The 26231-nt window shown below is 39.9% G+C and overlaps 1 protein-coding gene across 2 annotated transcripts in view; it reads right to left on the bottom strand.

Moving 5' to 3' along the window:
* Window positions 1-26231, bottom strand: part of Taok3 (TAO kinase 3) — a 136076-nt gene that overhangs the window by 68569 nt on the left and 41276 nt on the right. For both annotated transcript variants that reach the window (XM_090320206.1, XM_090320207.1), the window contains exon 2: window positions 9452-9554. The gene's annotated coding sequence lies outside the window, so the exon portion shown is untranslated. The remainder of the gene's footprint in view (window positions 1-9451; window positions 9555-26231) is intronic.

Raw genomic sequence — 26231 nt, forward strand, 5'->3', positions numbered from 1 at the left:
CCAGGTTCGATAAATAGAAAAAAGCCGGAAGTGGTGCTGAGGCTCAAGTGGTAGAGCTCTAGCCTTGAGAAAACCCAAGGACAGTGCTCAGGCCCTGAGCTGAAGCCCAGGACTGGCACCAAAAAAAAAAAAAAAAAAAAAAAAGAAGTATAGGTGAGGATGTAGAGAAGTTATAACTGTCCAAAAATGTTGGCAGGAAAATGGCATAGACATTCTGGAAAACAGCATGAGCTCATCCACAACTTAAACACTGAGTTGTTTCTCATCGATAGTTAATCCAAATATTGTATTTGGGGGAGTATACTCAAAGGAAATATATATGTCTATCCCAAACCTTGTGCATTAATGCTTGTAACAGTATTGTTCATAATAGCCAGAAGGTATAAATAATATAAATGTTAACTGGTGAACAAATAAATAAGCTGTGGCATATCCATACAATGGAATATTACTTAGCTATAAAAGGGAATAAAGTATTGGCACATGTTATAATATAAATTAATCTTGTAAATATTAAGCTAAGTGAAAGAAACCAGCCATAAGAGAATACACATTGTATGACTCTATTTATATAAAATTCCCCAAACATGCAAATTCATAGAGACAGAAAACAGATTACTGTTTCCTAGGAGGCTTTGGAGAGCAACAGCCAAAGGATCTGGGATTTTCCTTCGGAGTGAAGAAATGTTGTGACCTGATTGTGGTGATGACTGCAAGGCTCTTGGACCTTGTTCAAAATCACTAGACTGCATATATTATAGATATTATATTATACATGATATAATATATACAATATATAAAATATGTACATATACTATATAGTGTATAGTATATGTATTCATTTCTTTGAGGCTTAAACTCAAGGGTTAGATGCTGTCTTTCAGCTTTTTGGCTTAAGGCTAGTGCCTAATCACATGAGCCATAGCTCCACTTTCAGCTTTTTTGGGTGCTTAATTTGGAGGTAAGAGTATTATGGCAGGGAGTGGCACTGTAGCTCAAAGTGGTAGAGTGACAGCCTTGAGCAGTCACTGTCATGGCCTGACAGTGGCCAGGCCATGAGTTCAAGCCCCACAGTGACAAAAAAATAAAATTAAGATTATATATAGTTGGGAATATGGCATGGTGGTAGAGCGCCTAGAATGCATGAGGGTTTGATTCCTTGGTATCACATAAATAAATTAGTAAATAAAATTAAGTGTAAAAAAAAAATGAGTTTCAGGGCTGGGAATTTGGCCTAGTGGTAGAGTGCTTGCCTAGCATGCACCAAGACCCAGGTTCCATTCCTCAGTACCACATACATAGAAAAAAGCCGGAAGTGGTGCTGAGGCTCAAGTGGTAGAGCTCTGGCCTTGAGAAAGTCCAAGGACAGTGCTCATGCCCTGAGCTCAAGCCCAGGATTGGGGGGAAAAAAAAAGTCTCATCAGGTGTGGTGGCTCACACCTGTAATCCTAGCTACTCAGGAGACTGAGATCTGAAAATCATGGTTCAAAGCAAGCCGGGCACTAAAGTCTGTGAGACTCTTATCTTCAATTAACCTTCAGAAAACCAGAAGTGGCACTGTGGCTCAAGGAATAGGGGGGTAGCTTTGAGCTAAACAGCCAATCAACCAAAAAAAAAAAAGGGCTGGGAGCATAGCCTAGTAGTAGAGTGCTCACCTAGCATGCACAAAGCCTCATATATAGAAAAAGCTGTAAGTGGGCTGTGGTTCAAGTGGCAGAGCACTGGCCTTGGGCAAAAAGTGTCCAAGAACAGTGCCCAAGCCCTGAGTTCAAGCCCCACAACTGGCAAAAAAAAAAAAAGTCTCCTGGGATTTTCCTGCCTAGGCTGGCTTCAAACTATGATTCTTACCTCTCAACCTCATAAGTAGTAGCTAGGAGTATAAGCATGCGCCACCAGTGCTTGGCTCACACACATAATCTTTTTTTTGTTTTGTTTTTTGTCAGTCATGGAGCTTATAGTGAGAGTCTGGGTGCTGTATCTGAGCTCTTTCCCTAAAGGCTAGTAATCTACCATTTTGAACCACAGATCTACTTCCAGTACTCTGATGGCTAATTGGAGATAAGAATCCTCTTGTAACACAACAGCTTTGAGCCACAATGCACATCACTCCCCAAGTCTGTTCAGTTCATTCATCAGCATGGGTGGCTCAGAAGCCTAACTTCCTCCTCCCCCACCAACCCAACTCATTCTTTCATTCTGGAATCACTCACTACTTGCCACATGCTCTACTGGCACAGGTGTTGGAGACAGATTGGGATATAGTTCCTGTCCTTAGAGGGATTCTAGTCAAAAGGGGTGACAGATATTAGATTACAATGACAGGAATGACATAATGGTTGTTACTGATGGCTGTTATGAAGAAAGCTTGAACTGTTTTAACGTAAGGATGTAATAGACTGACTTGGCCTGTTTATGACTTAGAAGTGAAAAAGCATGCCCTTATAGGGAAAATAAATGTAGTTCATTTATTATGGATGGATGGGAGAGCTGGAAAGAGAAAACACACAGTTGGTGTTAAGCCAAGGAAAATCACAAAAGGCTTTTTAAACCGTATTAAGAAATTTGGATTTTATCCTAAGGGTAATGGGCCCCTGAAGGCTTTAAATAGGAAAAAGGATGTCCCTGCCAACAGTGCACCTGCCATTCTGGGCAGAGGTCCTGCCAAGTCATGAGTACCAATGACAGAGCACAAAGCCACTTCATCAAGACTGTTAGAGAATTAACCTAAGTCTTCCTGTCAGACAGGTAATAGAGTACAAACTGAATTTTTTTTTTCCTTTTGGTGGGTTGTAGGGCTTGAACTCTGGGATTAGACGCTTTCTCTGAGCTCTTCAGCTCAAGGCTAGGGCTTTACCATTTAAACCACAGTGCCATTTCCAGTTTTCTGGTAGTTACTTGGATATAAGAGTCTCCTAGACTCCAGGTGTCTGGGATGGCTTTGAATCACAATACTCAGATCTCAGCCTCCTGAGTAGCTAGGATTACAGGTGTGAGCCACTGGCACCCAGCTCACTAAGTATTTTTTTTTCCTTCACTGTTTGTATCTAAGAACAGGAAAGAAGAATAGAGATTCAATCAAGGACATGCCTTTTGGAGACCATGCTTAAAAGCAAATGAGATTGCCTTTCAGGAAAGCAAAAAGATCTATGATTTAATTTTATGTGAACAAATGTTATGATCTTTTCAATCATCATACTGTGTTTTAAACTTCTGAATGTTTTGGTTTCAATGATAATAATGCTAAGTACTATGGATTATGATTTAGATGGAAATGTAGATTGCTAATGTCATACTACAGACATAACTGATTTTTTTCAAACAACAAATATTTAAATGTAAAAATGAGATCACAGAAATTTCTAGAAAAAAACTACAAGAAAATATTTAATTAGTAAACAATATACTAGGGACCAAAGTTAAAAACAATTAGTAAGTTTGACTACATGTAATTAATAACTTCTTTATTTTGAAAAATATAATGAGGGGACTTCTGCTTCTAACAAAGATGGAACAACAGGGACTAGATTTATTAACTGCCACCAGAAATAACCAGAACACTGGATAAAATGAATATAATATTTCAAGATGAGGGATAGAAAGCAAAGTTAAAGATCCCTGATGTAAGAAAAGCAAATTATAGAAGCTATAAGAGGTCCCAGCTTCATGTCCTGGGAGAGATTCCAATCCATGATGCCGAGCAATTACCAAGGAAGGTGGTGGACTCTGGTTTGAGATGAAGAGCTGGGTGACTATGATGATTTGAGTTCACAGGGCAGAGAGACAGGGTTTGGGGACACGCAAGAGTTCCCCTCAAGTCTTCAGGTGAGCAGGGACTAGTATAGCATATGAGAAGAGGCTCTAGTTCAGAGAAACATCCTGAAAAGAGCAGAGAAAACAATACCTGGTGATCACAAAGGGCTGTTCTCACTAGCTAGGGCAGGGAATCTCTAAGTCACAGGCATTGGTGACAGTATTCAAAAAGTCCAAACTCAGCATTAGGAATAATTCCTCACGAACTTAATAGTAGAGTCTGATGTCTAAGCTAGAGCCCAAAGGGCGAAATTATTTCTATATAACACAATTGAAAGTAAAGGGAAAGAAAGAACACTAACCAAAATGCAGCCGAACTAGCTATACTAACATAAGATAAAGTCAATTTCCACTTGGAAATATTACTATTGGGCATGAAGGTGCTTTTACTCTGATCAATTATTTCACCAAAAGGATATAATAAACTTAAATGATTAGGAACTTAGTAACAGGTTTTAAAATATGTGATTAAAAATGAAAATATACAGAGAAATATACAAATCCATAATATACAAGTATCTATAATATACATATTAATATATTTATAATATATAAATCAACAGAGGTTTCAATATAACTACATTGACAGTGAGTCAGTAAGGACACAGAATTTAATATTATCAACCAACTTATTAACATTTGCAACAGAACTCTGCCAACAGCATCAGAATTACATATTCTTTTCAAGTGCACCCAGAACATTTATTCTGGACCATGAAACAGGACATATGGCATAGTGAGTACATATCTAAAATAATGGATTTAAATACATAGCTATAATTGATCCTTGAAAACTTCCAAATACAATGAAATTAAACAACACATTTAAAAAGAATCCATGGGTCAAAGAACAAATCAAAAGAGAAATTAGAACACAGTTTTGTCTGAATGACAATGTAAGTACAATGTGTCAGACTTTGTATGAGGCTGCTGAAGCTGACCTAACAAGGAAATCTAGGGTCTAGATTGCAGATTTGGAAAGGAAGAAAGGTCTCAGGTAAGTGCCCTTAAATTGCACTATTAAAACAACAACAAGCTGGGTGCCAGTGGCTCAGGCCTGTAATCTTAGCTACTCAGCAGGCTGAGATCTGAGGATCGTGGTTCAAAGTCAGCCCAGGCATGAAAGTTCTTCAGGCTCTTATCTCCAATTAACCACCAGAAAACCAGAAGTGACATTATAGCTCAAGTGTTAGAGCAGTAGCCTTGAGCTGAAGAGCCCAGAGACAGTGCCCAGGCCCAGAGGTCAAACAACATGACCAGGGGAAAAAAATTAAAAATAATAAAGGAACAGCAAGAGGAAAAAAGACCAAGTTAGGCTTTAAGTGAACAGAGAAAATAATAAAGATTAAAGCCAAAAATCAATGAAAGAAAAGCCAGAAAAATTGAAGAAGAAAATCAATGAAAACAAAGTCAATTTGCTGAGAAAAATAACCAGACTCATACATTTCTTACTGGACTGACTACATGAGAGTCATGCGAACATATAACAAAAATCATAAAATTTCTAATTGGAAGTCAGAAATGAGAGAGGAGACATCAGTACAGAATGTTCAGATACTAGAAGGTCAGGGGCTATGAGGAACATTACACAAGTGTAACTTTGATGGGAGAGACACATACTTCAAAAGACACAAAGCACTTTAGCTTGCTCCACAAAAAGATAATCTGCATAAGCCTTTATCTATTAAAGTAATTGTATTTGTAACTTGAAGTATTCCTGTAGAGAAAATACCAGGCTCATAAGGCTTTCCCAGTGCATCTAACAAGAATCTAGGGAATATCTCCAATTCTATACAATTCTTCTAAAAAATTGAAATAGATATATGACTATGTCTCAGCCTAAGAGGCTTGCCTATCCTGATATCAGAACCAAAACCCAAAGACATACAAGGCAAAATGGGCAAATCAGACTTCGTCAAAACTTAAGACATCTGTGTTTTGAAAGGCTTAGGAAAATGAAAAGAGAGACAACTCGGAGGGGGATTAGTGGCAGGGGTAACACTAATCAAGGTGCACTGTACTTATGAATGGTGTTTAGTTGAAACCCATTTGAACAAATACTTAAAATACTAAATAGAAGAAATTAAAAAGCCAGGCTAGTTGTTGGGAAAAAGACTTTTGCCAAACCTATCTAAATATGGACTATATTCAGAAATAATAGAGAATTGACAGAACTCAGAAACAATAACCTAATTTAAAAAGAAAGATTATAAACATTACTATTTATTATGGAGACAATGGTTGCCACCCACCTATTAGAATGGTTAACATTAAAAAAAATCTAGGTGTTAGTGGCTCACACCTGTAATCCTAGCTACTCAGGAGGTGAGATCTGAGGATCACAGTTCAAAGCCAGCCCTAAAGAACTCTCCAATTAATCACCAGAAAATGGGAAGTGGGCTGTGGTCTGGGGTAAGGTGATAGCCTTGAGCTGAAGAGCTCAGAGACAGTGCCCACGCCCAGAGTTCAAGCCCCATGACTCATAAAAACAAAAACAAAAACAAATACAAAAGAAGCTCTGAGACAATGTGCAGGCCCAGAGTTCAAGATCCAGGACTGGTAAAATAAGAAAAACAAAAAAGCTGATCAAAACCTATTTCAAAAGGAAATGACCTACATTAACTGGATCTCTCATACATTGCAGGTAAGAATGTAAAGTAGTCAGGCAGTTTGGAAAAACACTAAGTTACACAACTGTAGGTATTCCACTTGTAATATTTACCCAAGAACCCTGCACACCCATGTCCACAGTTCGTGGTGTGTGTATGTGTGTGTGTGTGTGTGTGTGTATGTGTGTGTGTGTGTGTGTGTATGTGTGTGTGTGTGTGTGTGTTTCGGTTGTGGGGCTTGAACTCTGGGCCTGGGCGCTGTCCCTGAGCTCTTCAGCTCAAGGCTATCCCCCAACCCCTGGAGCTACAGTGTCACTTCTGGTTTTCCAGAGGTTAATTGAAGAGTCTCATGGTCTTTAGTGCCTGGGCTGGCTTTGAACTGCGATCCTCAGATCTTAACCTCCTGAGTAGCTAGGATTACAGGCACGAGCCACCGTGCATGGCTTATTTTTTTCTTTTTTTAAAATAGCCAGAACTGGAAGCAATCCAGATGTCTGTCACCAAATGAGTGAGCAAACACTCAGAGCTGCATGTACACGATGGAATGCAGCATTTGTCAAGGGACTGACTGGTGCATGCTACAACACGGTCAATTGCAAACCAGCCATGCCCAGTCTGGGAGTCAACCAGTACATTCTTCATGATGTCAATGATACAAAATTCTAAGATACAACAACAAAGAGGCAGCACGTCAGTGGCTGGCTAAGACAAGTTGGGCATGAGAGGGTTAGGAGGGACTGAAAAGGGGTGTGAGGAAGTTTTGAGGAATGAAAGGTTTATTATCATTACCAAGATGGATGACAGCTTTCATTTCTTTCTATCTATCTATCTATCTATCTATCTATCTATCTATCTATCTATCTCTAGATTGATAGATGTATGCACATATTAAACTGAAAGGCAAATAAAGTGAGAAAATCCTTACAAAACATATACCAGTGAAATTATTCTTAATATTAGAGATGTACACATATCTACATACAGATATATATTTCCTCCAACTCAAGAGATAGGAATAGGAAATCCAAATGAGAAATAGCTATTCTTAATTCTATCTAACAAATGTAACTTCACTAATAATCAAAGAAGCAAAATATTAGGAGACACTTTATTTCATATACCAGTTTAGCAGGATCATAGAGCAAATCTATTTTTTTTGTGGCAAGCAAAGGAGGAAGCAGTCACATTCATCTGTAGTTGAAGGGGTAGAACAGCGAGTGCCCTGACCCAGTGATGCCCCTTGCAGGGGGGTTCCCTGTGGGAGGGTCTCATGTTTGCTTGTTCGCTTTATTAGAAGAGGTAGGTGTAAGCACGTGGAGCACAGAAGGCACTGATGGTGAATAAAGAAAATGTGGCTTCTTCAGCCTACAAGCTTAAATTTCTTTTTTATTATTATTTATTTATTATTATTATAATGATGATGTACAGAGGGGTTATAGTTACGTAAGTCAGGTAAAGAGTACATTTCTTCCTGGATAATGTCACCCCAAGTTTTATTTTCTTTGCAGTTTTGTGTTTTAGCTTAAATAGATATTGTGATTTCAGCTAACTGATTTTTCTTCTTTTTGGTTATCTATATTTGGAAAATTTGTCTTGAAACTTCTATTCCTTGTATAATTACAGAAGTGACATGAAACTGATTTGGTGTGGATCTTAGATATCCCTTAAAACCCAGGCTATAGGTTTAGTACCCAAGGTGGGGTTGCAGGAAAGTAGTGGAGGCCCCTTGGGAGGTCTGTAGGTCATTGGGGTGCCCCACAAGGACATTTGAGGACACTGTTCCATTTATCATTCTCTCCATTGCTTCATGGTCATGAGGTAGAAAGCTCTGCTCCACCAGGCACTTCAGCCACAATGTCTTGCCTCAGCAGTTCAATCTATCATGGAACTAAACCTCCAGTGACAGTAAGCCAAAGCCAACCTTTTCTCTATGTAAGTTTATATCTCAGGTGTTTCATTATGATCTCAGAAAGCTGACTAACAGGTGGGAGTTTGGTCTAGTGGTAGAGTGCTTGCCTAGCATGCACGAAGACCCAGGTTTGATTCCTCAGTACCACATACACAGAAAAAAGCTATAAGTGGTGCTGTGGCTCAAATGGTAGAGCTCTAGCCTTGAGAAAAGACCAAGGACAGGGCTCAGGCCCCTGAGTTCAAGCCCCACGATTGGCAAAAAAAAAAAAAAAAGAAAAAAGAAAGCCGCCTAACAAAGAAATCATTTAGACTTCAAAATCTAATGATAAAGTATTATAACCAAAGAGGATATATATATATACATATACATATATATATTTCTGAAAAACAATTCAATAATTGGAGCCAAGAAACTTTAAGTAAAGCCAGGTGCTGGTGGCTCACATCTGTAACCCTGGCTAATGAGGAGGCTAAGATCTGTGGATTGAAGTTTGAAGCCACCCTGGGCAGGAAAGTCCAAGGGACATTTAAATTATTTTAACCATTTAACCAATTAACCACCATAAAATTTCAGAAGTAGTGCTCAAAGTGATAGCATACTAGCCTTGAGCGAAATAGCTCAGGACAGTAGCCAGGCCCCGAGTTCAAGTCACAGGACCAACAAAAAACAAAACCAAACCAAAAACAACAAAAACAAAAAAGGAAGACACTTTTTTTGTTTTTTGCCAGTTTTGGGCTTGGGCTCAGGGCCTGAGCACTGTCCTTGGACTTTCTCAAGGCTAGAGCTCTACTACTTGAGCCTCAGCACCACTTCCAGCTTTTTTCTATGTATGTGTACCGAGGAATCGAACCCGGGTATTCGTGCATGCTAGGCAAGCTCTCTACCACTAGGCCAAACTCCCGGCTCCAAGGAAGGCACTTTAAGTAAGCATTTGTTTTAAACAAGTAGTTCTCTATGCTGTCAGAACTGAGAATAACGAAAATCTATTAGGAAATAATTTGAAACAAACATTATTTATAGTCTTACTTTTTATTTTTCTAACAAATAATAAAATTAATTGTAGAAAACCCAGAACATATATGTTTTGGATAATGCCTAGTCACAAATCTCTTTATGGTACCTTTTTGAGTATGGCACAAAATACACCATCTGGCTCAGATGCATTGTAGCAGCAGCATTTTATTCCTCCTTTATAACTTCTGTCTTTTGTATTTTACGTGCACCTGTTGGGGGAAAGGAGGGAACTACGTCATTACAGGAGCAAAATTAAAGACACAAAATGAAAGCTTAGTGGTACACTGTTGTAGTCCCAGCTACTGAGAAGGGTAGGAGTAGGCTGGAGGATATCATTTGAGCTCAGGAGTTTGAGGCCAGTCCAGGCAAAACACAGGTCACAGTATCATTCTCCTGAAGCTTGGACTTCAAAAACTCCCTCCTTCTGAGGTGGCTCCAAACCAGTGTTATAATGAGTCTGTGACATGTTCATACACATTTCATAGGTCATGTCATACTTTGTCTTTCCATGTGTGGTTCTTCTATCTACAGTGTCCAAATCCCAACCACTCTCATAGTCTAAATAAATATCACTTCATTTATGAAACCTCTCACTTGGTCCCTTTGCTTCAGTTTTAAATACACAGCTATCACTACTCTTGTGGCAAGGGTCCTACTCTTCAGAGTAGGATACATATATGTAAGTCTATTTTGATGGACCCTTGGATCCTTCTCTCCTACCCATCCTCCATTCCTAAGCAAATACTCATCTGCTTTCTATCTCTCTAGATTTGCTTGTTTTGGATATTGCATGAGCGCAGAATCATCCAGGATGTGTTGCTTTGTGATTGACTTCTTTTACTTAGTGTAATGTTTTCAAAGTTAATCTATGCATCTACATCATGTGAAGCATAATGATTTTATTATGGTCACTGCTAAGTAACATTCCACTATGTAGGTATTCTACATTTAATTCATCCATCTCTCCGTTCCTCATTTGTTAGACCTATGAACTCTTTCTTACTTTTGGCTATTGTGGACTGTGCTGCCGTCATCACTGGTGTACACGTTTTTGTGGGGGTGTATGTTTCCATTTCTCTTAAGTATGTACCTGTGTGTGGAAGTTTGGTTCTATGTTGTTGTTGTTGTTTTTAAATTTGTGCCAACTCAGGGCCTGGGCCTTAGTGTTTTTGCTCAAGGTTAGCACTCTGCCACTTGAACTGCTCCTCTACTTCTGGCTTTTTTTTTTTTTTTGCCAGTCCTGGGCTTGAGCTCAGGGCCTGAGCACTGTCCCTGGATATTCTCAAGGCTAGGGCTCTACCACTTGAGCCACAGCACCACTTCTGGCTTTTTGCTATGTATGTGGTACCGAGGAATTGAACCCAGGTCTTCGTGCATGCTAGGCAAGCACTCTACCACTAGACCATGATCCCCATGGCTTTTTTTTTTTTAGAACTTAATTGTAGATAAGAGATTCATGGATGTTGGACTTTCCCACCAGGGCTTGCTTCGAGCTGCAATCCTCAGATCTCAGCCTCCAGACTAGGTAGGATTATAGGAACTCTGGGCCTGGGCACTGTCCTTGAGTTCTTCAGCTCAAGGTTACTGCTCTATTCCTGGAGCCACAACACCACTTCTGGTTTTCTAGTGGTTAACTGGAGATAATAGTCTCACAGACTTCAGTGCCCAGGCTGGTTTTGAACTTCGATCCTCAGATCTCAGCCTCGTGACTAGCTAGGATTACAGGCGTGAGCCACCACACCAGCTCTGTGGCATTTTTATATAATATATAATCCATAAAACCCTGGAGAAATCTTTTCTTCTTTTCAATTCCAAAAGTCGAATTGAAAACTCAAATCCATCCTTCTCCTCAAATATGAACAGAAATATTTTCCCCTTCAACAGGATAACATTTGAAGAATTAACTAAAAAAATATGCACAAAATAATTTTCTTCTCTCTCTGTTGACCTCCGGTAACCCCAAGTATTACATTTACAGTGAAGACTTAGAATTGTGCCAAGAATGTAGTCTTTCAAGTCTTGGGCCCTTGAGCCAACTCAACAATCCAGCTAGCTAAAGAGTAGATTTCATCAGATATACAATTAAAATAGTGTTCTTTACTCTTTTCTTCTCAGAAGTGGAAACCCTCCAACAATGGTAATCAAATAAATTCCTTTTCATAGACATAACTTAATTTTTCATAATTTTCCTTTTCCCAGAAGAAGCTTTAAGTGCTTAGTTGCCTTTCAGTGTTTTGTTTTGTTTTGTTTTCCAATTCTTGGTCTTTTGTGCTAGACCTGGGGTTTGAACGCACAGCATCAGCACTGTTTTTGAGCTTTTTTTTGCTCAAGACTAGAACTCTGCCACTTGCACAACAGCTTTACATCTGGCTTTTTGGTTGTTAATTGGAGGCAAGAGTTTCAAGGGTTTTCTTGCCCAGACTTTGAAAAATCATTCCTCAGATGTCTCTCACACGTGGAAACCAGCAAAGTTGGTCTCACAGAAGTGGAGAATGGTAGCTACCAAAGACTGGGAGAAAAGAGGGAAAAAGGAGGCCAGGAGTTTGGCCTAGTGGTTAAAGTGCTTGCCTAGCATGCATGAGGACCCGGGTTCGATTCCTCGGTACCATATATAGAAAAAAGCTGGAAGTGGTGCTGAGGCTCAAGTGGTAGAGCTCTAGCCTTGAGAAAGTCCAAGGACAGTGCTCAGGCCCTGAGCTCAAGCCCAGGACTGGGAAAAAAAAAAAAAAGAGGGGAAAAAGGAAAGGAGAGACAGGCTGACCAGTGGTTACTAAGTTACAGTCCCTTAGTTGTGTGAGGTGCTTATGTGCTATTGCACAGCAGGATGCCTGGAAAGACAATATACTACCTATTTACAGACATACAGAATTTTGAGAATGTTGTCATTAAACCGACTTTACAGGGCTAGCTGGGCAGTCAGGCAGACACATAGATGGAAATCTTACACCTCTGATAGATCTGGGAATCATTTGTAAAGAAGAGAAAAGATAAAGAAGAGGCTATGGTAACTTAGGCAAAGAACTCAGAGGGAAGAGGCAGCTAGGGACAAACTACTAGAGAACATTTCAAAATGCTGAATTCTAGAAAATGTTAGATTAATGCTAAGTGCAATATTATATTCTTTAATTAGGTATGCATTCCATCTAATATATAATTAAAAGGTTAAAATCACCTTCTTGGGGCCAGGAGCATGGTCTAGTGTTAGAGTGCTTGCTTAGCATGCATGAAGCCCTGGGTTTGATTCCTTAGTACCATATATACAGAAAAGGCTGGAAGTGGTGATGTGGCTCAAGGGTAGAATGAGACTGAGATCTGAGGATCACAGTTTGAAGCCAACTCAGAAAAGTCCCAGTGAAACTATCTCCATTTAACCACTCAAAAACCAGAAGTGATGCTGTGGCTCAAGTACAGCACCTAGGCCCTGAAGTCAAGCCCTATAACCATCACCACCAACAAGGTAAACTGCCAGGGGGTGATGGCTCATATTTGTAATACTAGCTACTCAGGAGGCTGAAATCTGAGGATTGCAGTTTGAGGACAGCCTAGTCAGAAAAATTCAAGTGATTCTTATCTCTAATAAACTACTCAGAAAAAGCTGAAAGTAGTGCTGTGGTTCAAGTGGTAGAGTATTAGCCTTGAGGGAAAAGAAGCTCAGAAACAATACTGGAGCTCAGAGTTCTGAGTCCCATTACTGTCTAAATAAATAAACAAATTACTAGGAATAAAATTTAGGTTCTTATATATTTTTAAAAAGTTTACAGTGACATTTGCTTCATGACATTGTAAAGAAAAAAATAAAGGCCATGTCTTTTGAGATTTTTTTTTTGTTATTGTTAAGTAAGCTCACTTTTAAATTGATAAACTATCCTAGGTGGTTGGTTGAGGTAATTTCTAAGTTCTCTTTCAACTTGAAAAGTGTGTAATTTGGCATGTCACTCTTCTTAAAAATCTTTCATTCAGATTCACATACACACACACACACACACACACACACACACACACTGATAATTCAAAGAACTGTGTGAAAACACTATTCTTTGAAATGGAGCTGTTTGTTTATTTATTTATTTATTTATTTTGGTGCCAGTCCAGGGCTTCAGCTTAGAGCCTGAGCACTGTCCTTGGATTTTCTCAAAGCTAGAGCTCTACCACTTGAGTCTCAGCAGCACTTCTGGCTTTTTTCTATGTATGTGGTACCGAGGAATCGAACCTGGGTCTTTGTGCATGCTAGGCAAGCACTCTACCACTAGGCCAAACTCCCGGTCTCTGGAGCTGTTTATTATGTTTAGTCTTTGCTCAATTACTGAAACCCACTACACACAAATAAGGTTCCTAGAATAGATATACTAGGCAAAGAGCAAAATCTTGACTAAAAGTCATCTTCCCAAGACTAAATTTATTTGACCTTTCAACAATACTGCCTATGAATATGAAGCTAAAATGTCTATATGTTCCTTGAGGTAAGTGACTTCAACTATTTTGCTTTACAGGTATATAAAGAAGTTTCTTTGAGTTATTTATTTGACATTTGGAAATAAAGTGAAATTGGACTGGGATGTAGCTCAGAGTAGCATGACTGCACAGCATGTATAAGGCCTTGGGTACAATCCCCACCACAGCAAAATCAATCACTAAATAATAATAATAATAAACAACAACACAACATCCATCTTCCGTAAACCATGGGATTTAAAATGTTCTTTAAAACCATTGATGAGGGACTGGGAGTTTGGCCTAGTGGTAGAGTGCTTGCCTAGCATGCCTGAAAATTGGGGTTTGATTTCTCTGTACCACATACATAGAAAAAAGCTAGAAGTGGTGCTGAGGTTCAAGTGGTAGAGCTCTAGCCTTGAAAAGGTCTAAGGACAATGCTCAGGCCCTGAGCTCAAGCCCAGGATTGGCAATTAAAAAAAAAAATAATAAAAACATTGATGAATGGAATCAGCCCTCTCTACTTCTACTAGCTTTGTCTCCCTCAAAGTCAAACCCAGCTCAAAACCTACCATTATCCACCCTGTTCAGGACATATGTCCAATGTCCTCTGCTATGATCTGCTCCTCAATCTCATTCTTACTAACTCTGGGCTTTGCTGCTCAGAATCCTCCCCTCGGATAATTAAGAAGCCCCTGTTAGCAAGAGAAGAAGAAACATTTCCTTCCTAATGAACTAGAATCTGCTCGAGGCACTGCCTATATCATGGAGGTTTTCTACTTTATGTTCCTGGAGAAGAGTGGTACAAATGCTTACTCTCCACATAGTACTTAGCATACAGAATTTAGGTTGTAACAGTAAATATGTCCCCATCAGAAACACATGCTGCTGGAGAGCAGGGGTCCTATTTGTATCAGTACTGTCCAGCAGACTGGCTGACACATTATGTGTGGGCCAAGGGCTGCTGTAGGCTATTAACTCACACATGATATTTATTAGTGTTCTCCTTTTAGAGGAATACCATAGGAAATATTTCTGTAAAGCACATCACCATGATTTCTTTATGTGCTTTTCTGAATTACTGTTTCCACAGACAGCTTTACTTAAGATGAACTTGACCTTTATTTTGAAGATCTATTACTTTTATTAAATGATGTAATGTCCAAATGTCAACAACTTCAGACTATCAGCATTCCTAGTGTACTAGCTGGATGTCTTAATGAACTGGCATTTGAAATTACTCCCATTTAAACATCTATGAGCCTCTTTAGACTCAGATGTATTCATTTTACAAAAGTGAAATAAAGGGCCGGGAGTTTGGCCTAGTGATAGAGTGCTTGCCTAGCATGCACGAAGACCCGGGTTCAATTCCTCAGTACCCCACATACATAGCAAAAAGCCAGAAGTGGTGCTGAGGCTCAAGTGGTAGAGTGCTAGCCTTGAGAAAGTCCAAAGACAGTGCTCAAGCCCTGAGCTCAAGCCCAGGACTGGCAAAAAAAAAAAAAAAGTGAAATAAAATCTAGATTACACAGTTCACAAAATTTTAATCCTATTCCATAACATTTTTCTGTATGAAGGGTCTTAATACATGGTATCTTTGCTTTAAGAAGTTTAGAGTCCCTACTTAGGCGTGCTGTCATCAGCAAGCCCTAAATATAACATATTAATTGACAGGACTTCATCTAGTCTTTTATAAGGATTTCTTGATCATTCATTCACTCATTGGTAGTGTTGTGGTAAATGAAGACATTTGGAACAAGCAGAAAAGAGAAAACATATTAGTCCTGATATTAGACTACTCTGGGCACAGAGAACAGACAGAAGTAAGAGTTAGTGTAATTTACACCACATCCCCTCATTAACATTTATTCTGTACCTGTTGGCTGCCAGGCACTACATCTCATTTAAGCCTTAGCATAACAGCTTCACAGAGCTAGTGTGGGGTAGAGCCAGGATTCAAAGCTCAAGCCCAGTCTTTAAGCCACTCTGGTAGAACTTTCAGCTAAATCATTCTATGAAAGACTTCAGAACTGAATGGCTTAAAGTACAAAGGATTCCATTCAGCCTACAAGCTGCCTGATTGTACCTATGTAATCATTTTGAATTATTTTGTCCACAGCTACACCAGAAACTGAACCTCTTACTCTCAAACTTTCTTTTCCTTTTGTATTTTGTGAAAGGCAATATAGCCCAGTACCATGATGTAAACTTGTAGTTCCGGCTTCTCAAGAGGCTGAGGGAGGAGGATTGATTCATCTCAGGTGCTCAAGACTAACTAGGGTAATATAGAAGCATCTTCTATATTCATGCACACATGTGCACACACACACACATGCACACACACAGAGGCAGTATTATCATTGAGAGTGGAATACAAAATCAAGGAAGTCTAAAGTTTATAAAAGTATCTACATAAGTGTGTTTAGGTATGCTGACCTATACAAGTATATGCTGTGTTAGCTTTTGCCCACCACACTCAGCACAGTGACACACTGCCCAGCCAGATGTGGAACAAGTTACCTCATCTAGGTGTGATGAATTATACTCCAAGTTGTTCCCCCACCGATGACGCATTTCTCAGCACTTATCCCTATTGTCAAATGATGTGCAACACTGGTTTAAAATATAAAACTAATCTTAAAGGATAATTATACTAAAAAAGTTAAATAAAATAGGCCCCTCTAAGACACAAAATTTTAAAGTCTTCTCAAACCTTTGAAGTCTATTTGTTGGCTTCAGCTCTATATTCCCACACCACATATCTAGATTCATACAACTGTTTCTAGCTACACTGAGTTCTGAGTACACTGCCCATTCTTTTAAAAATCAATAAATCATAGCAGATGAATGACCATGAAAAGAGGCACAAAATATGTTCCAAGATACTTTATATAGATCCAAGATACATAAAGTTGCTCATAATTTTGTGAATTATCAACAGAGTTCTACGATTTGTATTTAAACAACAACCTGAAATGTTGATCTTTGTGGCTGTTCTCTAGAGAAACGATAGTTGTGATTTAGTGAAACCCAACAAGACTGTTGAGAAGGCATGTTTCTTCCCCGAGAGTAATCTAAGGCCAGTGGGTATTTTTGACTTTCTTTTCTCTCAACCTGCAATTAAACCTAACATGTACAAATCAAGTGGGTGAATGGGCAAAAGCTGGCTTACCAGGGTGTGAAAGGCTTTTTTGGGAGTCTCAGAAAGGCAGCTCATAAACGGCCACCAAAACCAAGGAAGATGATCCCTTTAAGTGAAGGAAATTGCAAAGACTTTTTAGAAAAGAAATAGCTCTTTTAGTCATACAAATGTTCCCGTACTCATCTGAATGCCCAGAGCTCTGTATTTACAACTAAGCAGCCTCAAAGACCTGACCAAAAGCTGAGAAGACAAGGGTGCACAGGAGAGTTTCTTTTCTGCTCCCTTCTCTGGCAGCCACCACACTGAATTTGCCTCTGCCTAAGTGGTTATGTCCAAAAGTCTGAGTAGAAAATCAAGTTGTTAAAGAGATAATTAGGAGAGATGTGTATGGGAGGAGGGTTGGGGGTTGAATACAAAAGGGGAAGATCAGCATAGTGAAAAAAGCTCACCAAGTTAAAATCTACCCTAAATAAAAATGGGCAGAGAGTAGCTGTAAAAAAAAATAATAGCCACACTATGATATACATGCATGCATGTATAATATGTATGCATGTATGTATAGAGAGAGGCGGAGGGAGGGAGATAGGGGAGGGGAAAGGGAAGAGGAAAAGGAAGACAGAAGAGAGGGGAGGGGAAAGGAAGAGAGAAGAGAAGAAGGGTAAGGGGAGGAGAAGAGAGGAGAGGAGGCAACTTCAGCATTCTGAAGAGTATTTTGTTTTTCTTTGTGAGTTCTTTTTTTTTTTGCCTCTCCTGGGCTTGAGCTCAGGGCCTGGTCACTGTCCTTGGACTTTCTCAAGGCTAGAGCTCTACCACTTGAGCCTCAGCACCACTTCTGACTTTTTTCTATGTATGTGAGACAGAGGAATCGAACCCAGGTTTTCATGCATGCTAGGCAAGCACTCTACCACTAGGCCAAACTCCCGGCCCCTTTCTTCCTGAATTCTATTGTTCTTTCTGACCTTAGATAATTTTGTGACTGTGGCCTGATCATTTTCTCTTTTCTTTTGTTCATCTCTCTTCCCCCCCATTCTTTTTCTCTCTCCTCCCTCCCTTCCTCTTTCCCTTCCTTCCTTTCCTTCTCTCTTTTCTTATACAACCAGAAATAATGAAATCCAGTTTTAAAGTATTGCTTCAGTCCTTCATTTTTGATCCTCCCCACAGATACGTGGCTTCCTTGGAGCCTGATGATAAGTATCAGATACTACAATGCCACAAGCCACAGCAAGTGTCCCCATCCACCAGGTACCATAACAGTTGCAAAGAGGGGGAATTATCCAGGCTAACTAGTCAATGGAAGCTAAACAAAAACAGGAAATGAAAATTTCTACAATTAGTCACTTAAGGGGCCGGGAGTTTGGACTAGTGGTAGATTGCTTGCCTAGCATGCACAAAGACCCGGGTTTGATTCCTCGGTACCACATACATTGAAAAAAGCTGGAAGTGGTGCTGAGGCTCAAGTGGTAGAGTGCTAAGCCTTGAGAAAGTCCACAGACAGTACTCGGGCCCTGAGCCCAAGCCTAGGACTGGCAAAAAACAAAACAAAACAAAACAAAAAACAAAAAAACAATTAGTCACTTAAATGTGAATAGTAAACTTTACAGTGAAATTTAATTGCAAAAATTTGCTTCTGTGTTTGTTGAAGCTTTTAGGATCTTTTCACCAGGAGCACCCTTGGCCTTTGTAGCTAGACTCCTCCCCTAAACCTAGAGAATTTATGAATGGGGTTTCAGTAAGATACTTTTTTTTCCATTTAAATTTGCAGTTATGAAAGTCAGAAGCAGTGATGTGAACAGTCCAGATTCAAAGTAGGACAGAAGAATGTGGTCATTTGTGATCTTATTTTTTTTCTCCTCAGACTTTTTCTTTCATATAATTACATTATTTATGATAAAAAGTGACCATCAAAGCCGGGTGCGGTGGTTCACACATGTAATCCTAGCTACTCAGGAGCTGAGATGTGAGAACTGCGGTTCAAAGCCAGCTCAGGCACTAAAGACTGACCACGAGACTCTTATCTCCAATTAACCACTAGAAAACAGTAAGTGATGCTGTGGCTCAAGGGGTAGGGTGGTAGCCTTGAGCTGAATTGCTCATGGACAACTCCTAGGCCCAGAGTTCAAGCACTATGACCCCTCCCACACACAAAAAATGACCAAAAGGTCTTTTTTGAGGAGTATTTGTGTGTTCTGCTTTCCTAGTAGGTGCCTTTTGTCATTTTGTGTCCTGTTTTCTTGTAAGTGGGGAAAACAATAGGAAGCATGAGTTTCTGGGTAGATTCAGGCAGGACTGAAAAGATCAGCCATCCTTAGAAGTGAAAGGAGACAGAGTAAGCTGTTGGCAAAAGGAAAAAGTACACAGGGCCCAGGCCCAGAGTTCAAGCCCCACAACCGACTAAAAAAAAAAAAAAAAAGAGGAAGCTGGGCGAGGTGGGGGCTCATGCCTGTAATCTTAGCTACCCAGGAGGCTGAGATCTGAGAATCAAGGTTCAAAGCCAGCCCCAGCACAAAATGACCTGAGACTCTTATCTCTAATTAACCTCTAGAAAATGGGAAGAGTGGCTTGGGTCAAGATAGAATGGTAGCCTTGAGCTGAAGAGCTCAGGGACAAGCACCCAGGCCAAATTCAAGCCCCATGACCAACAGAAAAAAAAAGGGGGGGGAGTACATTAGGAGCTCCAGGTCTCAGTATGAATGAAAGTATAGCCTGGGAGATTCTGGCACCTCTCCTGCTGACTGCTGAAGACTGAAGGCAGCCTCACTTGTGGGCTACAGTGTGAACTCAGAAAACTTGTGAATGGTGCTTTTGCTTTTGCTTTGGGGCCACTGGTCAATTCAATCTCTGTCCTAGCATCAGGTAGCATATTGATAATATGTAGACCATCAATTAGAGTTGCTGCAGAGATTATAGGATAGATTGCCACATATTGAATCACACTTTAAAAAGTTTTTTAGTTCTTATCTATTATTGTGGATAAATGGGAATTCTTATTTCCTAAATCTATTCCTATAAACAGAATATTAAAAAAAACCTACACCAGGAATAATGCCTTTCTCACCTTTCTCATGCCTCAAATTATTTCTTATAGCAAATACTGTATATGAAGTAATCTATCCTTAAACAAGCACAATATTTATTTTCAGAATATTCTGAAACTTGAACCTGCTCACATGTGAGTGTTTCAAAGTGGACAAACTTGCCTGGCACTGGTGGCTCCTGTGTATAATCCTAGCTATTTAGGAGGCTCAGATTTGAGGATCGTTGTTCAAAGCCAACACAGGCAGAAAAGTCCATGAAACTCTTACTTCCAATTAACCACCAGAAAACTGGAAATGGAGCTGTGATTCAAGCAGTAGAATGCTAGCCTTAAGTGAAAAAGTTCAGGGACAGCATCCAGGCCCTGAGTTCATGTCCCAAGACTGACAACCCATCAATCCATCAATCAACCAAATAAAGTGGTCAAACCTGAAATAAATAGAGAATAATCTAGCAGACCCTACCTGTTCTTTGCCCACTGACACAAAATCCTTCTTATTTGGGTACAGACAAGTACGTGCCCACCCTGCCTTACAGGATGGGGCTTAAAGTAACCAGTTATGGTAAACTTTCCAATGGCCACTGCAGTCCAGGGTCAAGCATGAGTTTCAGTTATCCCACAGAACTTTCTTATCTCCTTTCCTGTTTTTTTTCCCCATAGCATCTATCACTTTTAATGTACCTCATGGGTAGGGTTCCCCGCTCCCATTTGCATGTTTCTTGTCCCCTCCTTTCAGGCTGTTTTGTTCACTGCTGCAGCTCCAATGTTGGAACTCATGTTTGGCACATTGTATTTGTATAAGAAATAGTTGCTCTGCCAGGTGCTGATGGCTCATACCTATGAGATCTCAGGAGGCTGAGATCTTAGGATCTTGGTTCAAAACTGGACCAAGTAGCAAAGTTCCCAGTTAGCCAGCAAACATCCAAAGTGTAGCTCAAGCGATAGAGCACCAGCCTCAAGTGGCAAAAGCTAAGCAAGAGCTCAAGGTCCTCAGTTCAAGTTCCAAAACAAACCATCAAACAACCAAAACAAAAATAAAAACAAAAGCAGAAAAAAGGAAAAGAAGAAAAGAAAGAATTGCTCTAAGCCTGAATCTACAGCCTAATTCTAAGACCATGTGGAGCAAAGTTCCTTTCGCCTTGCCTTTTGTCTGTGTGCTGTTTTTCCTGTGCTGACAGCACTCTCCAGATTTCATACGATCATATGACATGCTAGGCAAGTCATCAGCACAGAGCTACACCCCAGGCTACAAGTTTCATGAAGGTGCGTTTATGTGTGTCCTGAAGTTATTTCCTTATTGCTGTCGTATTTGCAATACTGGCTGAGAAATGCTGTGTAGTTAACTTGTCTCTCCATGCTCCTGGGGTCCTGTCCTTCCCTCTGCTGCTTCATGCCAGCGGCACTTTGCTCGGGAGTCTGGCCTTCTTTCTGTGAAGTCATTATCTCCACGACTTTGTTAGAAAGTGACTGAATAGATGGCGGTTTTAAGTTTTTGAGACGGCAAGCAGTGTTTTTCAGAAGGAATTCTTTTATGAGTTCAGTGATTCAACTAGCTGGATTACCTTCGTTCACCGAGAGGGAAATTCCACTAAAGAACAGTAAAGAGAGCACACTTCTCTTTAATTTTTTGCTCTCCAGAAGCTTCCCACTCGGTGCCATTTTTCACACTGAGCACCAGAGCTCTCAAAGGTCTCAGGGAACAGAGATGTGGATTGTTTGAACTGGGTTGACTGCAAAATATATTAGTCAAAATGACACCTTGGCCACTTGGCCCAGAATTACCAACTGCCTCTTGTTCAGCTCTTTGGTATGAGAGCTGCTTATATCTTTGCAAACTAAGTTCTAGAAAAAAAATTACCCAAACTTGTGTTTACAGTAAAAGATTCTCGAACAAGTTTGCTGGGTTGCAATGTTCTCAGAAAGACAATAATCAATAATCTGAAATTAAGACAATGCTAAAATAAGCATCTGTGCTTTTTTTTTTTTTTTTGGTCAGTCTTTGGGCTTGAACTCTGGGCCTGGGCACTGTCTCTGAGCATTTCGGCTCAAGGCCATACCCCTTGAGCCATAGTGCTACTTCTGGTTTTCTAGTAGTTAAATTGGAGATAAGAGTCTCACAGACTTTAGTGCCTGGGCTGGCTTTTAACTGCAATCCTCAGATCTCAGCCTCCTGAGTAGCTAAGATTACAGGCATGAGCTAGCATGCCCAGCTGTGCTGGCTTTAAAACTTCTGAGGTTTGAATAATACATGAATACAGCTTGCACCTCAGTTTGTGGTGCTTATGGTAGGTTTTTGTTTGTTTGTTTTTGCAGTTTGCTCAATGTCTTACAACTTGATGTGTCATAACCTTAGGAAACTTAGTTGTGCTATTGGGAATCCAAGAATTTCATTAGACACTGCTTTCTCTTTATTTTCAATTGATAGGAAGGGCAAATGGTAAAGCAGAAAGAACTTGGTTTCCTGGAGTTAGAAGAGTGGTCGGTATCTACAGCCTACTCTGCTTCTTACTAGTGTGGTCAATATTTGAAAAGTACTTGAAAAGACTGAGAGCATAGGTCTTAATTAAGAAGATCTGGGTTCAAATGCCAGGTAATTTAGCCATATGACCATGATCAAGTTTTATAACTGTCTAGGGCTTAGTCTCTTCATCTATAAAATGGACATCAGTGGGTTTGGTAGGACAGTGCATGGAAAATGTGAAACAAGATGACTCATACACAGTAAGCAGTCAACAATTTCATCTATATATAATAAAATAATTAGGTGTGTGTGTGTGTGTGTGTGTGTGTGTGTGTGTGTGTGTGTGTGTGTTACTGGGGAATTGAACCCAGGATCTTTACATATTCTAAAGCAAGCACTTTACCAATGAACTAACATCCCTAGTCAATAAAGGAAATAATTAACTGATAGTCTATATAGAATATATATAAGAACCTTAAAAGTACTTAACTGTTAATTTTCTGCTATTTTATACAAGTCAAAAAGTTGACTAGTCTCGCTGGATGGGGTGGTTCACACCTGTAATCCTAGCTACTCAGGAGGCTGGGATCTGAGAATCTCCGTTCAAAGTCAGCCCAGGCACTAAATCGTGAGACTTATCTCCAATTAACCACCAGAAAACCAGAAGTAGTGCTGTGGCTCAAGGGGTAGGGCAGTAGCCTTGAGCTGAAGAACTCAGGGGCAGCCCCCAGGCTCTGAGTTCAAGCCCCATGACTGATCAAAAAAGAAAAAAGTTGGTTAGTATGTTGTTAAGTTTTCACCCCTGCTGCTTTGGATACAGTCATAACAACAATATAACCAAGTGCTCCTTTAGTCTTTCTCCATTGATAATTACATTTTGTGACAGGAATTGCTCTTAAGACATTTTCAAGAGGTCACCATGGTTACATAGAATAATAAATAATGGAGAAAGCATCAGTATCATTTGATGTTGATTTTTTTGTGTGTGGGTCGCGGGGCTTGGACTCAGCCTGAGCACTGTCCCTGAGCTCTTTAGCCCAAGGCTACCACTGTACACTTGAGCCAAGCCCCACTTCCCGTTTTCTAGAGGTTAATTGGAGATAAGATTTCAGGATGTTTTGTGTCCGGGCTGGCTTTGAACCTTGTCCTCAAATCTCAGCTTCCTGAGTAGCTAGGATTACAGGTATGAGCCACTTGGCCCAGCTGGGGTTCTTTTTTGTTGTTGTTTGTTTTGTTTTGACAGTCCTGAGCTTGAGCTCAGAGCCTGATCCCTGTCCTTGGGGTTTCTCAAGGCTAGAGCTCTACCACTTGAGTCACAACAACACTTCTGACTTTTTTCTATGTATGTGGTACCAAGGCATAGAACCTGGGTCTTCATGCATGCTAGGCAAGCACTCTTAGCACTAGGTCAGATTCCCACTAGGCTGGATTTTTTTTCTTATTCTGTGCTTTATTTTCCACTAATCTTTATTATATCAATTCTATCTTTTTAATTGCCCTTAAGTGGTTACAAAAGGGTTAAAAATGGTTTCAGGGCTGGGATATAGCTCAGTGGCAAAGTACTTGCCTAGCAAGTGCAACATCCTGGGTTTGATCCTCAGTACTCACAAAGAAAGGAAATCAACTCACAAATCAACTGTAAGTACAATGTATCTTAATCAATGCTATTCTTTTCATCATTCTCAATTCTTTTTTTTTTAAAGCCAGTTCTGGGCCTTGAACTCAGGACCTGAGCATTGTTCTTAGGCTTCCCTCAAGGCTAGCACTCTACCACTTGAGACACAGCACCACTTCTGGCTTTTTCTGTGTGTATGGTAACTGAGGAATATGAGCAGGGTCTATGTGCATGCGAGGCAAGCACTCTACCACTATGCCATGCTCCCTGCCCCATTCTCAATGTTTTTCATTTTGACTTATATCATAAGGAATGTGAATGGATGTAAAACATTTCATATTTCATTTTCTATCAGTCTAAAATTAACATAAATATATCTTTGATTTAGCAGACTCTAATGTCCACTTAAAGTATTATCATTTATGCCCAGGATAATCAAATCACTTGGTAGGTACTATCTTTTTATTTTGTTATTTGTTCTCTGAGACAGTGTCTTACTAGGCTGGCTCAGAATTCAAGATCCTCCTGCCTCAGCTTTGGTGTGGTAGTTAGATTCTATCTTTGATTAAAAATTAGACTATACTTGACATTAGATTTCTGCTCTCTGGTGTTCACTGGCAGATCACTGCTTCCAACAGAATGTTCCATGACAATGGAAATAGAGGATCACTGTCCAATATGGTCGTCTTTTAGGACATGGACTATTAAGCACTTGAAAGACGGCCAGTGCAACAGTGGAACTGAATTTATAATTTTGCTTTACTTCCATGAATTAAAATGCAAGTAGGCTATGTGATTTGCAGAGGCCTTGCTGCATAGAACAGTTTGGGACAGTTTAAACAACATCACCACTGGCAGTCATGTTGAAGTAGAAAAATGATACTGAATGAGAGTGTAAGGCCCTGAGTTCAAGCCCAGGAAATGACACATAAACACACAAAAAGTCTATGAAAGAAGTTTGGTTAAATTATATAAGTAAAGCCAGGCGCAGTGGCTCATGCCTGTAATCCTAGCTACTCCAGAGGCTGCCCAGACCCAGAGTTTAAGCCCCATGACTCCTCTCCTCCCCCATCATAAAAAAATTATATAAGTAACTGTGATTTTGAAAACACATAGAAATGTGGGCAGAGGATATAGCTGGTATGTTATGAGGACTTGGCTTCTATTCTAGCCCAGGAAGAGAAAGAAGAAGGACAAAATAAATGGAAGGAAGGAGGGAGGGAGGGAGGGAGGAAGGGAGGAAGGAAGGAAGGGAGAAAAGGAGGGAGGGAGGGAGAGAAAGGAAGGAAGGAAGGAAACACCAATGTTATGATTTTGGATTATAACAGGTAGTAAGCATTACATATCATACCACCATCACACAGTGTCTATTAAGAGGACATAAATATCTTGGAATGTAATCAACATCTAGCTATGTCATTCACAATAACAATAAAGTAGGACATTTTCCTTGGGCTGGGAAAGTGAATGGTAGTGAGCAAACAGTTTCTCAAAATACGTTATTTGTTAATGATTTATTACTAATATCTGACTCAATAAGTGTCACCATAGATCAGTGTCTTACATTTATATTATTCACAGGATCTGTGTAACAGCTCATGTTAGCTTGATCTTATAAATGAAGAAATGAAAGCAACACTAAAGGAAACTAATTGCCCATGGTTGCATACTGAATCGACAGAGACAGGGGAGTATCACTTCTACCATGAGTTTCTTGGTTCTCTATAACAGCTTTTGTCACAACCTTACACCCTGATAGTATTTTTGGCTCAGAGTAACACCCATCTTAACCAGAGGGCTGTAGTATCAGGATTTTACACAACAAAATGGTAATAAGGACCTGGAAAGGAGAAACACAGATCATCTGCTAAGGCTCCATTCTGCTGAGCCCTATATTAAAATCTGGAGTAAAGAATCAAACTAACAAAGAACAAAAAAACCTCACCCTTAAGGAGAAGAAAATGCAGAAAAGAGAGTAATCAATGAAAAAGAGTTTTAAGGAAACACAATGAGACGGGGTTGGGGGAAAGTAGGGAGACAGAAGCTTGACTAATTTGAACTGGGTATAATTTGAGCTATCTGGGAGACAGAAATAGAGAGATTGAGGTTTTGAGGCCTGCTTGGGCAAGAAGTTCATGAGACTGAATTTCACTCAGTAAAACCTGGGGTATGTTGGCCTGTGCCTGTCATCCCTGCTATTCAG

This window comes from Megascapheus bottae, chromosome 28 (genome assembly GCF_031878675.1).
Source record: "Megascapheus bottae isolate mThoBot1 chromosome 28, mThoBot2.hap1, whole genome shotgun sequence".
Taxonomy (NCBI): Eukaryota; Metazoa; Chordata; class Mammalia; order Rodentia; family Geomyidae; genus Megascapheus; species Megascapheus bottae.